The 19638-nt window shown below is 39.9% G+C and overlaps 1 long non-coding RNA gene across 2 annotated transcripts in view; it reads right to left on the bottom strand.

Annotated features, from left to right (window-relative positions):
• Positions 1-19638, bottom strand: part of LOC130216071 (uncharacterized) — a 101374-nt gene that overhangs the window by 15186 nt on the left and 66550 nt on the right. For both annotated transcript variants that reach the window (XR_008835763.1, XR_008835762.1), the window contains exon 2: positions 18674-18905. This is a non-coding gene — a long non-coding RNA (uncharacterized LOC130216071). The remainder of the gene's footprint in view (positions 1-18673; positions 18906-19638) is intronic.

The following is a 19638-nucleotide window of genomic DNA, read 5'->3' as shown; positions in this document are numbered from 1 at the left end:
AAAGCAACAGTTGTGGGCTACAGAACTGTAAATGTGCAGATTAGGACTGTCTCTTTCCAAATCGCCATCTACTGGCCTAATAAGTTTATATATGGGTACAATACAGAATTTTCACGGTTCGGTTTGGACATAATTATTGGTTTTAACTGAATCTTACCGTTAAGAAGCAAGACTTAATTGCGTCACACACTTGATGAGCTTCGACATGGCACGAACATGACAGTTGAAAGTATCGCACAACAGACGCGCACATTCGGATGCTATTTAAAATGAAACCATTCAGATGGCACTGTGTCTGCCTGAAAGAGGAGGTCTGGAGTACGGTTTGTGCAACTCTGGTACAGTTCACTTCTGAAATGAATCCAATCGTACCAAATAACGGAAGTGAACTGCCTACTGTAAAACAAACTTTAGTTTTCATAACGTTCATTCGTGCTTGTCTGTGTATCACCTACCTAGTCGACAAGTGGGACTGAACCAGTGCAAACAGTGATAATGTCTGCTTGTCCCCACCAAAAACGACTTCTGCAGACATCGTATGATGTTCTGAACGTTTTTAATAATTTTTTTTGTGGCCGATAGACGCAAGTGGCTCTCTGTATTTTGGTTTCGATAACAAAACCAAAAGATTCACTAAAAGCAGAACGACCATAATATTGATAGGTCTATATTTTGGCACTTTGCTTTCATGGCTGTCATCTAGCAACAGCTGTACACAAAACAGCAGCTTGATGATGCAAGCGTACCGAGGTTCAAAAGAAAAAAAAAGACCATGTGAACACAAACCAGCCGAGGGGGGACTATCAAACTTGGTTTCAGACCAGGCATTCGGACCAAGTGTGAAAGGACCCTTAGTTTGTGCGCCATAACTTTCATTCTCTTGGACCGCCCATTGCGTGAGTTCAGGTTCTGCGCTTCTGGACCATGCGTGCTCATGCCCCCTGACATACGACTGAAGTTACTTTCATTTTTACATAAAATCCTCTCTTACTTTAGTGCTCAGTGATGGGACATTTACTCAGCAAATGTTTCAGCAAATGAACATGCCTTCTAACATGCATGGGTCCATTAATAAAGTCCAGAGTAATATTCCATTTATTCATTTTCCTTCAGCTGAGTCTCTTTATTCAACAGGGGGTCGCCACCACGGTGTGAAATTATCGACATTTGTTTTACATAGAGGAAGCCCTTTCAGCTGCAACCCAGTCCTGGGAAACATCCATACATTCACACAAACTACGGCCAGATTAGTTTATTCAATTAACTTATAGCATACGTCTTTGGACTGTGGGGGAAACCAGAGCACCCAGAGGGAACCCACGCCAACACAGGGAGAACATGCAAACTCCACACAGGAATGCCAACTGACCCAGCCAGGACTCAAACCAGCAACCTTCTTGCTGTGAGGTGACAGTGCTAACCACTGAGCCATTGTGTAGGGAATTATTTTAATTTCAAAATCGAAAACCCAAAATATCCATGTGCGTGATGAACAATGGAGGTCAGGATCATTGTTACAACGTTGTACTCTGCATGTAAAGTTTTCTGTTTTCAAGTGTATCATTGTCATGTAAACATAACTAAAGCCTCAAACATTTGGCTGCCTTGCTGGTAAAATGTCTGTAATTGTTTTGTTCAGAAGGACACTGACAAGGTTTTGGAAAATCTGTGCTACTGAAACCCATTTAAACAGTTGGCTTCTGCAACAGACAGACAATGACTGCTTTGAAGTAAAACATGTAAGAAATTCACAAGTCCAACACGTCCTTGAGGACACGAGGCCTTGCTCGGCTTTTCTACGAGCGTACACGTGGATGCGATGCTTGCGAGGTCGTACGGCGTTAACCTGATAACATGTCTGGTCCGTCCCCACGGCAACGGAGGCATCAGCCCCTCCACCGCATCCCTCCGGCAACAGACGCCACTGTCCCTTTCCATCACCGGCATGCTGACCTTTACAGTGACCTGCCCCGGGACCGACGGAGAGAGACGAACTACACACCTGCTGCCTTCAAAGCCGCGGTGATGCAGGAGTGTGTGCGCCAGCTGCGTATGTGTGTACATGAAAAGAAACCCGATCTGAGATTCACATCAAACAGGACTGCCTGAGAGCTGACCAAACACACACACACACACACACACACACACACACACACACACACACACACTCACAGAGTAAATCTCCCAGACACTTTTGATTTCTCTCTTCTGTGCTACACACTCCATTTCTCTTTGTCTGCTCGGGGTTAACGCTTTTATAGATGGTTGTGGGCCGTTTGTTTGTCTTTTTTTATGTGTGTGTGTGAAGTATCTCAAACGAAACACCTAGAAAACTTTTAACACTGATGGATAAAAAAGAGGTTTGCCGTCTACTGTTTCAACTGTGTTTCCATAGGAAATGAGGCTAATAGGGATTAGAGGTGAAGAGAAGTGGAGAAAATTAAGTTTTAAAGGAGGTATGAGATGCAATCGAGGATTTGGCAAGCAAGATGGGAGATTTCAAATGAGGTCTGGGGGAATAATTCATGAGATGTTCTTCGTTAAACTGGATGCCCAGAGTGCAAGACTGTAGTACAAAAAGAGTGAAAAACCAAACCACAACATCTAGTCTCGCCGGCTTGACTTTTTAAACTTTGAAATAATATAAAAATTCCATCTATATCTATCTACATACATTTCTAATCAGCCAATCACATGGTAGCAACTCAATGCATTTAGGCATGTAGACATGGTCTAGACGAGCTGCTGCAGTTCAAACCGATCATCAGAATGGAGAAGAAAGGTGATTTAAGTGACTATGAACGTGGCATGGTTGGTGGTGCCAGACAGGCTGGTCTGAGTATTTCAGAAACTGCAGATCTACTGGGATTTTCACGCACAACCATCTCTAAGGTTTAATGGTCCGAAAAAGAAAAAATATCCAGTGAGCGGCAGTTCTGTGGGCTCAAAAATGCCTTGTTGATGTCAGAGGAGAATGGCCAGACTGGTTCAAGCTGACTGAAAGGCAACAGTAACTCAAATAACCACTCATTATAACCAAGGTATGCAGAAGAACATCTCTGAATGCACAAAACGTCCAAACTTGAAGCAGATGGGCTACAGCAGCAGAAGACCACACCGGGTGCCACTCCTGTCAGCTAAGAACAGGAAATTGAGGCAACAATTTGCACAGGCTCACCAAAATTGAACAATAGAAGATTGGAAAAACGTTGCCTGGTCTGAGTTTTGATTCCTGCTGCGATATTTGGATGGTAGTATTTGGTGTCAAGAACATGAAAACATAGATCCATCCTGCCTTGTATCAACGGTTCAGGCTGATGGTGGTGGCATAATGGTATGGGGGATATTTTCTTGGCACACATAGCACCAATTGAGCATCGTTGAGTATTGTTGCTGACCATGTCATCTCTTTATGACCACAGTGTACCCATCTTCTGATGGCTATTCCAGAAGGATAACGCGCTATGTCATAAAGCACAAATCATCTCAGACTGGTTTCTTGAACATGACAATGAGTTCACCGTACTCAAATGGCCTCCATAGTCACCACATCCAAATCCAATCGAGCACCTTTGGGATGTGATGGAACGGGAGATTCGCATCAAGGATGTGCAGCTGACAAATCAGTTTAGTTTAACTAACTTTTCTAAAGATTTTTTTTTTGGCAAGATGTTTCTACCTCCTAAAGCAAACTCTAAACAATCTTAATATTGGCCTGATTTTGTTCAAAGTGACTTTTTAAAAAACATTTATTACAGGAATAATGTTTTAAATAGGCTTTTATTAACATTTCTGACAGAGTATTTATATTAATTTTAGTCTCGGTTTTGAAGTGCTTTCATTAGTTTTATTTTAAAGTTGAAGTGTATTTCAGCATTTTAAATGTAAATCATTTGAGCAAGTTGCTGTAACAGTTAATTTGGGTTTGCGGTCTTGTGTCGAGATTCCTTCCTCTGTTTAGTTCCTGTTTCTATATCCTTTAGCTAACTTATGATGTTCACCGGTGTTTTGTTTGGTTCCTCTTTAAACTGTGAATGTAAGCAATATGCTTTTATTTGTGAAGCTGTTAGGTTAAGTCTTGCCATCTGTTTCCTTCAGTTCTGTTTTAACCTCCTGGTATATTAATTTTGGTTGCCAGTTTATTTATATGGTTACTCACTGGTTAATTTATGTTCACCTGTGTCTTGTTTGGTTTCTCATTTAACCATGTATTAAGCCTTAAGTTTGGTTTTTCCCTTTGTCCTGTATTGCCTTTAAATTTGTGAAGCAGTTACATTGATTTTACCTTTCTACTTCTATTAATTCCTTTCTGGGTTTGTTTCTATTGATAGACATACTGATTGTGCTCACCTGTGTCATGTTTGATTTCCCATTTAGAAATTATTAGTTCATTAATTTGTCTTTTAGTAGTGTAACGCTGTTATCCGCTTGTTAAGTGTGACGTCACGCAAAGCGGCTTCCGGGTCCAAGCACTCTGTTAAACTGTATGGGGAGGCTCAACAAAAGGGTAATAATAATAGTTTACAAAGCCATGTAATATTTTCGAAAATCACGATTGCAATTTTTTATAAATTGTTAAAATATTGGTGTCTGTGATGCAGCAAGTCCAGAGACGTGTTGTGCACACCATGATTTTATATAAAATTCACTTTAATGCTTGATATGACTAAAAAGTGGCCATAAAGGAATATTTTCTCAATTCAAATGAGTAGCGGCTTACTGTTACCGAAAACATTATTCCAAACTTCACGACTTAACAAGCTGATACTGATTCTTGCCTTTTGTATTACCATATTTGTCTTTGTTCTGAACTAAATCTGCTGCAACTGAGATCTTCTTCTACTTATTTTATTTGAGCCTATCGTCAATTGCAGAGTTTTACCCTCCTGTTGACTTACGGATCAAAAATTACCCAGGCATAATTTTAAAAGCAGAAAAGAAGCCTAGACAATGGTTAACTTGAAATTTGGTGACTTTTTCTATAATGACCCCAACATTAGAAAAATGAATTATTTCTATTTTCATAAAAGCTGTATACAGGGTATAACTGGTGTCATTTGGGTCAATTTTGACCCCACAGCTATAAAACCATTTTTACACCACAAAAATTACTAGCACACACATACTCTAATAAGAATATGTTGCTTAAACATTTATGAATACGGTCTTGCTAAAAACACTTATCCAGGTACTTTTATTGTTAGAAAAAATACCTTTTACTTTAGTGAAAAATGAATGGTGCCCTTTGATTAAACATTGATGAAATACAACACACTGATGAGGGAAAACCTTTACATTCACACAGTTTGTGATGAAAATGAGCTTGCTTCCTCATGTAAAATATCTGAGGATTGAAATTAAATTTAGCTGCTTTGTTCAAGAGGTTTAGTGAAGGCGGGTCATTTTTGACCCAATGGACGCAATGGTGTATACAGAATTTGATTTTGGAAAGATTTAGATTCGCGTCATGGGCAGGGCTTCATTCTGCCTGGTGACAATAGCTTCGTTGCTAAATGGCTAACATGGATTTTATTGAGAGAGTAGCTGTGCTTTATGTGCTTTAGGAAGTCTGAAAAACAGCGTCGATTCAATTGGTGCCGTGTCTGAGTCCACTAGATCCTTTCAGAGGTGCACCCAGCTCTGTGAGTTCATCAACTCCTCAAGAAACTATACCTAAATGATGGAAGCTTTCAGCGGTGCTTTCGACTGAGCCAAGCCCAGATTGATGAACTGTTGTCCCATGTCAGCAAAAAGATTTCCCCTCAAGACACCAACAACAGGCGCTACGATATAATCACGTCCCTACAAGAGAAGGCTCCTGACTGGTTAATGCAGCGTGAATGTCCCCTAAAGTTCAGTTCAGATTTTCCAACTCGAGGGTTCGTGTGTTAAACGCGAAAAACGCTCAATTCGCACTGCGTCATTCGCGCTGCTTCATCCACGCGAATTGCATTGTTCGTGCTGCCTCATTTGCGCAAATTGCATTGTTCATGCAGCCTTATTCGCACAAATCGTGTCATTCGCGATGCCTCATTTAAGTTATTCACGTCGTTTGCACTACCTCACTCATGCAAATCACGCCGCATGATGTCTATTCACGTCTTTACATTGACTTAACCTGTAAATCACTCACGCTTGACGCTTCATTCGCGTGTGGTGTGAACGCAGCATCAGATCCAAAACAGTTTTAGCAAATAAACAACGCTGGCATTTTTTGACTAGAATAACCTGCAAACATTTGATTTCAAACGTGGAAAAAGGGGTCTCCAAACAATATTGCAACTTTCACATGAAAACCCTCCAGTAGGGCTTGTAGAAGAGGTGTGGTTTAATCCAATCTGGCAGATTCCCACCTGATTTCAACCTGACCGAGGTCTCAAAATGCATCTCATCTGTCTGTCAGAGCTTTCTCCAGTGCCTAACTCGGCTAATACACCACTGCGCAGGGAGAGAGAGAGAGCTATTATTCCTGGCTGCCTCATTTCCAAGTCCAATTTCTAAGAACGGAGCGATTGAGTGACGCCAACCGAAAGGCCCTTCACCTTCTCTCCCTCCCTCCTTCTCTTCCTCCCTGCCGCAGGAAGTCGGGTGTGTAGAGAGCATCCTGCAGTCGATAGGGGTATCGATCCCACTCGGGTTTGGTAAAGTGATAGATAAAGAAACGAGTGGAGTGACAGAGCGAGGAGAATCATTTAACCCCGCGGGGGGAGTGAAGGAGGGATGGTAATGACAGCGTTTTCCGGGGGGCTTATCTTCGCCGAAAGAGAGAGCGAACGCAAACACCGCCGTCAAGCACAGAAAAGAGGGAAGAAAAGAGATAAGGAGAGAAAGAGAGAGAGAAGGAGAGAGAGAGAGAGAGAGAGAGAGAGAGAGAGACGTGCCTCATTTTCTAAGAAGTGATTTGAATAATGAGGAAGTGTAATTTTCTCTCTTTCTCGTCTGTGGTCGTGGGTCTCTAATTGCTCGGGCTGAATGTAGAGTGGGCTCGTAGTCTGTGATGTGGCTCTCCTGTTCTCACATAATCGCACACGTTTTCCCCTGTCGTGTTTTTTTTTGCCTGCTTCTTTAATGCCTTTTTCTCTCGCATAGGCCTCTCTGTAGCTTTTCTTTTCCGACATTTTCAGTCTCACATCGCAAATTTCAAAGCAAGGTGGGCGATTCGAATTTTTCCCGCCTCTCTGTATTGTTCTATCTTACTATTTTCATCCTTTAGCAACGTGCTTTTATGATCAAATGTGTATATGTATGATCAAAACTGTCTTACTGCCTTACTTAAAACCTGCAATACAGTGGTCCCTCGCTATAACGCAGTTTTCTTTTCATGGATTTGCAGTTTCGTGGATTTTTTTTACGTGCAATTTGACATGCTTTTTTTCTACAGCACATTGTGATCTGCGTCCTGATTCGCTGATTGTGTTCTGCATTCTGATTTGTGCATTGTGTTCTGTGCCCTGATTGGCTGTAGACCATTGTCAATCAATCTCCTCCATGCTGCGTCTCCTGTACAGTACAGAATGCACCAAATTTACATAAATCTTCGATCACTAGCGGTGTGACTCTAAAGTAGAGGTCTGCATTCCCATGTAGTTGCCGTGGGACCAGACCAGATTTCTTGCGCCGCGAGAATAAATTTTCGAATAAACACGGTAGAGGTCGGTAGCTCTGGTGTAATTTGAACGGGAGGTCTAACTATATAGCGCTCCCGAGAGATAGAGAAAGTGCGCGAGCGAGCAAGAGAGAGAGCACGCACATTCGCCGTGGTACTGTGTGTTGCTTGCTATAGGCTGTCTGGATTCTGTAGCCTCCAGCTGGGTGTATTTTGGGAGGCATATTTAATCGATAGATTTTACATTCTTCCTTGGCCCAATATGTACCTGTTATATGTATAGAAATAAAAGCTGATATATGAAAAACAATCGGTAGTTGGCAAATATTTTGAGTGGATATGTTTGTATATCTTACTTAAAAATAGTCAGTGCCTCATCAGCCACAAACCTCACCGCACATCACACGGCACGCATGTCCCATAACAAAGGGGCAAACAAAACTGACATTTAGCATACAATCCTTGCACAATCTACACTTTTATCTGTTATCTGTCTCTTGTTAGTATCCAATTTTAACTTGAGATTTTAGAAACCAGATCTAAATTTGGAAGGAATGGTCTGGTTGGATACAAAACGGGGCGGGTCAGGCAGCGGGTGAACAAAGGCTGAATATACAGCGGGAGTGGTCGGGTGCAGAATAAAACCAGGCGGGAGCGGGACTAAAAATTCAGTCCTGCGCAGATTTCTACTCTGAAGTGCTGTACTGTATGTTTGCAAGTTTTCTCTCCACAATGTCGATAAAACGTTCTGCACCATCAAAGGCACCTTCGGTAGCACCCAAAAGGCAGAGGAAGATGCTAAACATCACACAATAAGTTGAACTTCTGGACATGCTAAAAGAAGGTAGAAGTTACATGGCTGTAGGTCGCTATTATGGAATAAATAAATGAAGATCAAAAGGTTTTGATCTTTGGTTTCATTCTATAACACTGGACTTTTTTTTTTACGAATTTTTTCTTATTTCATCTGGATTTTAGAACAAAACAATGTTTTTACTTGATCTAAGAATTTTGTTGAGATATTTTGACTAGAAATAAGACAAAGTAACAAAAGCATTTTTACATTGCTATCATTCAATTTCTGTACCCGAATACAGTTAAATTCCCCAGAAAACAGTCAAATAGAGCTATTCAAGCTATCTTGTGAAACTGTATTCATATCGCAATATTTATTTCACAAAAATAAAATATCGCAATATACGATTTTTCCAATATCATGCAGCCCTAGATCCCACCCCCCACACCAGTAAACGCCAATCAGAGAAAAGATGTTAACATTTTGTGAGTGCCTATTTGAATACCTCACATAAACAAAGACTTTTCTTTGTACCACAGATTTTATAAAAAAAGAAGACAAAGGAACTTCATAAAGGGACTCTATTCCTCTGGGAACTATTGAATTGTCTGTTAATGAACAATCTGAATGAACCAATGCAGTTGGATTTCCTAATGGTCAATATGAGTAAGACAGGGTGGTTTAGGAGATTTAGGAGTGCGGTTTTTTATTTCACACTTCTAAAAGTGCTAAAAGGAAAAGTAACTTGATAATGAACCATGAATTGCTATTTTCAGCTTAGCTACTGAAAAATACAGTTAGTTACTCTCAAACAATTCTTCAGGATTACTGGTGAATATAGATTAATTGATACTTCATCCTTGACTATTTTTATAGCTAAATACAATGCAACAAAGTTTATATAAATATACAAGTTTTTTAAAGTTTAAAAATGCATAAAAACATGTATTCCATGTTTACTTGTTTAAAATGTATTCAAACGTGTAATATTTTTAGTCATTTCATAGGAGAATTTTAATCAATATGATTTCATACATTTTTTAATATATAATAATAAGACTATGCATTTCAAATTAGTCTAATCACACAATAACTCCCCCAAAAATGCTAACTGTTATCATTTGACCTTGTTACAATTAAATTCAAGACTTTTTCCATTCATTAGTAACAACTAAAAATCTTTTATGTAAAGCTTAAATTTGTATTATTGCAACTTTTTGGTTGATAAATTCAGCATGCATAGCCGCATCTTAATAACTTTATAATCCAGAAAAATTACATTAAATCCAACATACCTGTAACTTGCATTTTTCGACAAAATATTTCTTACTTTTGAATTTCTATGATCTTTCACAAGCTTACTGTGGTCAGCATAAAAACACAAAATAAAGTGAATGATCAATATGATGAAGAGAAAACAAGCTACTGTAGTTACTATGTAAAACACTATGGTAACTATTAGAAATTGTTTGTCTAATCACAACAAGTTTGACTGGCTAATGTAACAAAACGTTTGTTTTAGTGTTTGTGTAGTTAAAGCTGTTTGCCTTGCACTGTAGTATAATAGCTAAATGTTTTGGGCAAAAAGTACAAGTACAGTATTTAATGATAGCTAAAAGTGTTGGACAAAAACTACAAGAACAGTATAGTTTAATAGATAAAATTGTTGGACTAAAACTACAAGAACAGTATAGTTTAATAGATAAAATTGTTGGACTAAAACTACAAGAACAGTATAGTTTATTAGATACATGTACAATACCGTTTAATAGATTAAAGTGTTGGACTAAAACTACAAGTATGAAATTGTTTAATAGCTTAAAGTGTTAGACAAAAACTACAAGTACACTATTGTTTTATAGCTAAAACCCTGCAGGCACAGGATGTCAACATGATGTCATATTGACGTTGTACCCCAATTTACCCCAACGTCATGTGTACTTTGTTTAGAAATGAAAATCGGACGTCAGAACCCAACGTCAGGCCGACATCAATGTCGAACGTCCAACCTTAAATCAACCAAATATCGAATCAACCAAGTGTCAAATCATGTTACACCTTGATGTTGTGTGGACGTTAACACTATGACATCTATCAGATGTTGGATTTTGGTCACTTTCCAACACAACCTAAAATCAACTAAATTTCAATGTAATTTGACATCGTTATTGTGCATCAAAATAACATTGTCCTTGACCTAAATCTAACCTAATATTAACGTCTTATGATGTTGTGTGCCTGCTGGGAAGTGTACTTTTAGGACACTTCCAATAGTACAATTTAGTAGCTAAACGTGTTGGACAAAAACTACAACAGAATTGTATAACTGCTAAAAGTGTTGGACTAAAACTACAAGCACAGTATTATCTAATAGCTAAAAGCGATAAACAAAACTACACATACAGTATTGTTTAATAAACGTGTTGGACAAAAACTACAAGTTCAGTATTATATGTGAGTAAATTTATATTATATAATGTCAAAAATTACAAGTCCAGTTTTGGATTAAAACTGAATGATTAAATAAATCATCAATCGCTATCTTTATTGTACATAAACAGTTATTTAACATACCAGAGCAAATAAAAAACATACTTTACTAGTCATTAGTAATGTCTCTGCACTGATATTGGTGGGTAGCAAACTCAAGGTGGCGGTCTGGCAGATGTTCTTTATGTAAAGCCAAGATTTCACAATGTACATATTTCACTTGGAAGGTTAAATATGTTTATGAATGTCGCTCAGCTCTTGAATAACATAAACACAGAGACAGGTAATGTTTGTACTCAGCTTCACTTTGCGGCGAGCAGTGAGAAGAAAGCCAAAACGGTGAGCTCAAATTACTTAATGTGTGTGTGTGTGTGTGTGGATATATACACCTCTTTGAATGGAGAGGTGTGTGTGTCCAGGCCATGGAGTGCTACTCCTGAGTGGCAAATACAATAATTGTACGTTACGCCGGAGCAAAGCAATCAGACATGAATGAAGAAATTAATTGGCCGATCTCTGGAGTCTAAAATAGAGTCCCTCCCTCCCTGACACGCACACACATACACACTCTAATCAGCCGTGGCTGACAGTCCCTCCCTGCGAGCGCCAGCGGGCAGAGGATCAGAGAGGGGCATTATGGGAGATGAAAGAGGTGCAGCGGCCGGTGCAGAGGTTGCCGGGGTGTGTTACACACCATGAACTTTCTGAGCAAAAGCCGACAGAACTACCACACGCTTATATGTACAATTCTCATAGACACTATGCACTAGGTATGAATAAATATGGGTCTGTTGAGGTAACATTGCGTTGTCACACATGACAAAAATGAATATAATTACTGTATTTTAAAGCATGACAATACAAAAAGCATGGACTTATTGTTATAAAAACAGCTGTGCTATTAATTTTTATACATTTTTGCATACAACATATGGGACAGGATATTTTTACAGTACAGTTCATTCATTCATGTTCGGCTTCGTCCCTTTATAAATCTAGGGTCACCACAGCGGAATGAACCGCCAACTTATCCAGCATATGTTTAACGAAGCAGATGCCCTTTCAGCCGCAACCAATCACTGGGAAGCACCCACACATTCCCATATACACACGTACAATACGGACAATTTAGCTTACCCAATTCACCTATTGTGTATGTCTTTGGACTTATGCGGGAAACCGGAGCACCCAGAGGAAACGCACGCAAACACGGGGAGAACATGCAAACTCCACACAGAAACACCCACTGACCCAGGCAGGACTCGAACCAGTGACCTTCTTGCTGTGAGGCAATTGTGCCACCCACTGCGCCACCATGACACCCAAGTACAGTTCAGTAAAATGTTTTTAAAAAGCAAAAGAATTTCTAAAGTTAGTTAACTCTTAGATTTTCTACATAAACTACATAAATACAACACATTTATTTCTTCAAACATGATGTTTTACAAAAAAAAAAAAAAAAAACAGATTTTCATGCCTATTTCCTGCAGGACTACACATGTGCATTTATTACTACTGTATGTTTATTCAACTCGGTAGTTAATAATACAAAAAAACTGTATGAAAACTTTGGATAAAAGGTAATGATTGTGTACAAACAGTAGAACTTTGTGCTAATCATACAGAAACATTTCAAAGAACAAAAGCAAACTGGAATGAATTAAAGCTAAAAGAATTCATAAAACACTACAAGTACGTGAAAGGGGAGGCACATTGGCTGAGTGGATAGCTGTGCCAAAACACAGCAAAAGGGTCACTGGTTCGAGTCCCGGCTGACCCAGTTGGCAGTTTCAACAAAATCTCACAGCAATTCGTAACTTTTTGATTTAGTGGTTATTTCGTATGAATTCATTCAATCTCATTTAATTTAGTACAATTTGCTGATCCCTCAATGACGGTTAGGTTTAGGGGTGGGGTTGGGTGCCACGCCTCCTTTTTAAAATCGTACATTTTCATCTGACTAAACTCATACAAATTTGTACGAATTAGCCACTAAACTGACAAAACGTAAAATACTTACGTTTCCTTGTGACATCAGGCTGGCATTTCTGTGTGAAGTTTGCATGTTCTCCCCGTGTTGGCGTGGGTTCCCACCGGGTGCTCCAGTTTCCCACACAGTCCAAAGACATGCACGATAGGTGAATTGGATGATTTAAACAGCCCCTCCTATTTTTCGCGATTCAGTGATCGCTGAATCCAATGCAAAATCAACAAAAAGTCACAAATTTTTGCAGTCCTGCAAAATTCTTAATTAAATGCAAAATAATGGCAAGAAATGTAAATAATCTCATAAAACATCAAATTCCAAACCATTTAATCAAAATGTATCAATTTCAGTTTGCACTGAATTGTTTTACATGACTTATAGCGCACAAGATGTATTTGTCTCTCGAAAAATTATGTCTCACCTGCGCCCTCACAATCATTACATTACATGGAGGGGGTGGGGGGTTCCAGCTTGTACAGTAAGCACACGCAGATGAAGCATGAGTGATTTACATGTGATGTCATAGCAAAGATGAGATATAGACATCTGGTGGCGCGAATTGGGCGCTTCAGATTGCAAAAGAAAGTCTGAGCAAACGGAGCAATGGAACAGACAGGAGATGAGATTTGTTCAAGGGTGACGGCCATTATTTGTGCTTTAGATGTATGGCTGGTAGTATAATGAGCGTTAAATCGATAAATGATTTAGTTAAACTCTTTCCTTGCAGTTTACGAGAGAAAACGCTTCTCTGCCGTTGACGAGTTTTATGGCAATCCGTGTTTTAGGTGTATTACGGTAGGGGAAGCTCTAACACATGTCCTATGTGTGACATGATGTCATATGCTCCAGGGAGTGAAATCTCAGAGAAAGCAAGATCATGGATAAAATTAAGAGTAATACAGCCTTCCTTTGGCTTAATCTCTACTGTTTTAGATCTTGTCTTGACAAGAGACTAAAGAAAAGAAGCTTTATTTTTATGATTTGTGTCATTGTTTCAGATTGATTGCACACCTAACATAGTAGGCTACCCAATATGGTAAATACTTCTAATTTTTTTACGTTCATAGATAAATAAATTAGATTAATTAAATTAATACATAAATAAATAAAATCGCTAAATTGTCCACAAATTTCTAGGAATTCACCTAATAAAATCACACAAAAGAAAGTATGTGTGTGTGTGTGTGTGTGTGTGTGTGTGTGTAAATGCAAGAGTGTATGGGTGTTTCGGAGTACTGGGTTGCAGCTGGAAGGACATGAACTAAATTAATGCTTCCATGGAAATGTGCAAATAATAAATAAGAAAAAATTTCAATTTTATGTTTATGATACTAAACTCAGTTTAAATAAACAACAACATAGAAGGTAGTTTAGATAAAACTACAAGTCTGCATTTATTTGATGTATATATTTTCTATAAGTATCGTAAATATAATATTGGGTTTTAAGTTTATCGCGCATAAATGAACAACACTCCTGCCCTCTCAGACAGGTCATTTCCTATATGATGGCTGAAGCGTTTAAGCTCCTGTGTGGCAGTGCAATGACTCAAATTCAATTTACCTTCTAATTGCCCCAACTACCAGCCCAACCCCCCTTCCCCCTTCCATCTACGCCGCATTACGCTTGGCGTAACCAGACTGTTTAATGAACGCACCTTCTCCCCTGGGGCATGCGTGCGTATGTTTGTGCGTGTGCTTCTCAGAGGCGGTATTCAGAGGTGAGGGGGTCATACAAATGGTTTGTGTTTCTTGTGACGTGGGGCTTGTCTTTGACAGGCCACTCACTCGTGCATGCCAAATGTATGCACATGCTGACTGATAATCTCAGCTGTGTGATGTGGAAACCACACCTTGCAACTTTAAACGCAGATCTGAGGCCAGGTGTTCAGTGTGCGGCGTAAACACATTGGTGTACCGAGCTTTCATCGTAGACGGACACAGACGGCGGGAGGGGGAAAGCGCAGGAAGGAGGATGGACAGGGAGAAAGACGAGGAAAACACGAGAGGAAGAGAGAACAGAATCCGCGTGTCGGAAACAGAAACGCCCGCGGATCGCATTGTCTGGCGTGCTGAAATTACCGGCTCTGCCTCTCTCAAAAACATCCCAGCGGGAAACCGCTCTCAGCCTGGAAGAGAGAGAAAGACGCAGTGAAAAAGTGGAAGAAAAAGCACTTCCTTTACCCCAAAGAACATCTTTAAAAGAGCATTTGCGTGACTTCATTAGTTTGTCGCGCAACGAAGGGGAACGTTCTGCATTTGTTTACGGGATAAACAAGAGAGAGAGACCTTTCCAAAAGTTTAGCGTGCACGGACACGGAATCTCAATTAGCAAGAGCGTCTCTCACGTTCAACGAGCCGCCAGGCCCTCTGCACGAGCCGAATCGATCAATTAATTAGCCGGCGGTGTGCGGATACGCCGGAGGTCTTCAATCAAATGCGCACACACACACACACACACACACACAAACTGGGAAAGCAGCAAACCAGCAATCTCTCTCTCTCTCTGCTGTCCGTACAGCACAAGGGCCCCCTGGACGGCATATTATTCATCCAACAGACAAGAGCGAGCGCGCGAGAGAGAGAGAGTGTGCGCAATAAAAGCACGTCCTCGCAGGCGCACGCTGACTCAGGAGCTGCATATATCAAAATAAGAGGGAAAAAGCGGAATTATCCGGTGTGCTGCGGAGAACGTGGAAGGAATACAAATACCACACACGCACACACACACACGCTCAATCTTCGTTCTCCGCACACGCTGCTTTTCCGTCGGAAGCCTGTCTCTCTCTGTGGTGGTTTGAGCACAGAACGGTCTCCTCTTTAGAAACAGACTGTGGGCAATTTCCTGCACTGATTAGTCAGATTACATGCATTAGACGAGTGAAGTATTTAAATCGCAATAAAATAACAGGAAAAAGAGGCTTGAGACTCAGGGAGATCACCACACACTGTCTCTCGCTCGCTCCGCCGAGGTCTCGCCGCTCTCTGTGATGCGATACACACACACACACACACACACACACACACACACACACACACACACACACACACACACACACACACACACACACACACGAGCGGTGGAAAATTAATTCAGGCACTGAAGGGAAGCGCTGTCTGTGAATACTAATGCCAGCATGCTGAAAGACCCCGGCAGCGCTGCGCTCGCACACATAAAACTTGAGAGACGCTCTATGCGTTGAATTGTGTGTGTGTGTGTGTGTGTGTGTGTTAGGCAGGTAAAGGGTGTGTAAAAGTTTGTTTGTTTTAGAGAGGTGAAGTGTCTATTTGTGCTAGATTTATAGATAAATGTGTGTGTGTGTGTGAGGGAGTGGGGGGGTTATATTACTCAAATGTGTGTGCGTACTGTAGAAAGGTGTGCATGTGTGCGTCTGCTTAACTGCTCTTTAATATCCTCCGTCTCGTGCTCCCTAACGAGCCTCTAACGATCCGCGCGTCATTATGGCTCCGCTCTTCCGTTCCCGTTAATGTTTACTGGCCGCACACACACATAAGTGCGTGCGCTGCACGGCTCATCTGCATGCTAAAGGTCACGCGGCTGCTGCAGTAATTGGCCTCTGTCGCTCGGAGCGACGGCGACGGAACAAACGAATGTCAGATATTCAAGCCGCGCGCCAGAGTCGGCCATCTTACTGCTGTTTGTTTTCACCGCTGTCGGGTCGTTAGTTTGGCGTACAAGTAAACACAGCGGAGGAAGCATGGAGAGAGAGGATGGTGACGCAACTTGAACTTATAATAAAAATAATTCATATCTTAACTTCACAAAACAACTTTTGGCATCTGCACGGTGGTGGGTTGTAATGCTTGACGTTATTCCATGATAATTACATCGCATGCAGAGTTGCCTGTATACACTTCTACCAGAAATCAAATTTGAGAAATATTCAGATAATATTAAGCTAGTATAAGGTTATACACAAAGTATTGGTAATCATACCATAAAGTCATAGTAAGCAATATTAGATCTTATTTAAAAAAAAGCCTTTTAAAGGCAATGTCAATGATCATTAATCAGAAATTTATTGTGGCCGAGAAAGCTTAACATGCACCCAAAAAAAAAAAGCCATCAAATTAAGAAAAGATCTTCATCAGTTTGACAGCACAGGTGCTGCAAATTCTCGCAACTCGAGCACAACAAAAAAAAACAAAAAACACATGCTGCATTTTCTCACAACGCAAACAATTTCCGAAAATGCTTTGAATTTTCTCACACCACTTTCAAATAGCACGGAACACAATGGAAATGTTTCAAGGAGACCCAAAAATGTGACGAACACCACTGTGCCATGACTACTCCTCAGTAAAGTTGTAGATGATTATTAAAAGGTGAGTTTTTTGTTTGTTTATTTTAACATACTGATTCACGTCTCTTTTGTATTTTATTTTTCTAAATAACCATAAACTAAATAGCCGAGCCCATCATGTTTTACGGTGCCCTTGAAACATATTCAGTGTGTTGAGTGGTATTTGAAAGCATTATAAGAATTTTCAGGCGATTTCATGAATCGTTTGTCATGAGAAAATGCAGTGCATTTTATTAATTTGTTTGCATTGTGAGAAAATAAAGGCGTTTTTGTAATTTTTTTTGCGTTGTGAGAAAATCCAGCGCATTTTCATAAATTGTTTGTGTTGTGAGAAAATCCAGCGCTTTTTATTCATTTGTTTGCATTGTGAGAATATGGAGTACTTTTCATAAATTGTTTGCGTTGAGAGAAAATGCACTGCGTTTTCGTAAATTGTTCGGGTTGTGAGAATACAGCGCGTTTTCCTAAATTGTTTGTGTTGTGAGAAAATTCAGCACGTTTTATTAATTTGTTTGCATTGTGAGAAAATGCAGTGCGTTTTCCTAAATTGTTTGAGTTGTGAGAAAATGCAGCGTGTTTTACTGATTTGTTTGCATTGCGGGAGAATGCAGCATCTTTTTTGTATGCGCATGCCTTGTGAGGATTTGCAGCATGTGTGCTGTCAAACAGATGAAGATCTTTTCTCAATTTGCTGCCGATTTTTGTAATTGCATGTGTTTTCTTAAACTGCTGCACATTAAGCTCTTTCGGCCACTGTATAAATTACATCCCATCGCATGTCCAATACAAGGTCGGTGTATGAGCACAAGTGAACAAGCGGAGTTGTATATTCAGTAAGTAACACACATACTCTTATCTACAGAGAGGCCACATTTTTCCCAGTATATCTTAATTATTGAGATTCGGTTACCAGGTCTCCTACACATCTTCCATGAAGCATTCTAAAATGTCAAAAAGGCCTGCAGCAAGCCGAGTGGAGAATCTTGAACTCCCATTAAGAATATGCAGACTGTACTCTGATTTTAAATGCAACTCGATCTGTTTTTTAATCTAAAGTGAATTTTGTTTTCAGTTTAGGTACCATGTATGAAATCACAACCAGAAAAAAATATCCACAGTAATTATCTTCAGACTTAACATGAAATGTGAATGACATTTTTTTTAAATAACTAAAACAATAAAATACTAATACAGCGCTCAACAACATCTATACACCAGCCCTTGAAATACCACACAAATCCAGCAAAATGAAAACCAGCTCATATTCTTCAAAATCCTCCACATTTTACCCCTTGGACTGGAGGAATTGAGAAGATGATCCCACGATGATTGAGATCAGGAGACATTACTCATCCTTACTCATGAGCCGCATGAGTTAAAGCTTTCCGACAAGCAGCATGACCTCATATAGAAGGTAAAATTATAAACTTTGACAGCGTTTAATCAGGTCCAGCGAGAAGCTGTCTTTACCTGAGTCTGTGGTCAAATCCAGGCAGTGAATGACCTCGCGGAGTTCCTTGGAGCTTGACTTTCTGTCTGCTTTGTCGATACAGAGAAGGATCTTGATGGTGTCAGGGGTTGAGTTGATGGAAACACGCTCTCAGGCATCCACGCTCACAGAATGACATTGCCAAGGCCTTCTTGTGACCGATAGCTGCTGGGTTGTACATCACTGGACCTGCCTATATGGCACAAACTCTTCCTGCAGGATGATAAAATATGGTTTTTACGTTATTCATATAGCACAAATTTGACTTAAAATGGGTATGCAAACCAATTAGTGCAAAATATAACAAAACAAACAGTGAGGTACATTTCATTATGTTGAAACTGAGGTAACATATTTGTAAAGGCTGAGGAAAAATCCCAAGCAGAGTCTGAGGTCAAATCTGAGGTGTATTTTAAATACATGTGGTGAACTCTGTGATAAACGCAGTCAGGAGTAAAATATGAAGTAACCTCTGAGATAAACTGATTTAACAAGTATAGTTTGAAATACTGTTTTGAGTGGAATGTGGTGTGTGTGTTTGTGATTTAAAGACATGCGTGTCTCAATTCAGTGACTGCTGTAAGTAAGACGTTGCCTGGCTATACATCAGTGTCAGTCTTCTAAAGTTATTTGCATTCCTTGTTATGGAATGAATGGGCTGCATGGTGGCTAGGTGGTTAGCACAGCATCACAGCAAGAAGGTTGCTTGTTCTAGTCATGGTCGAGGATTTTCTGAGGAGATTTTGTTCATTTTCTGCGCAGTAAATGGGACAGTACAAAATTTACAATCGTATTTGCTCAAATAATAAAAGAAAAACCCAATGAAGACTTTCAAAAAAAACTGTGAGACTGATAATTGTAACCAGAAGAGAGAACAACTTCAAATTTACTGTCCTGCCTGTGAATTCTTTAGTAAACTCAGTCAGAATAAAATATGAGGTAACCT

The sequence above is a fragment of the Danio aesculapii genome, chromosome 22 (genome assembly GCF_903798145.1).
Source record: "Danio aesculapii chromosome 22, fDanAes4.1, whole genome shotgun sequence".
Lineage (NCBI taxonomy): Eukaryota > Metazoa > Chordata > Actinopteri > Cypriniformes > Danionidae > Danio > Danio aesculapii.
This window is presented reverse-complemented; position numbering and strand designations above follow the sequence as displayed.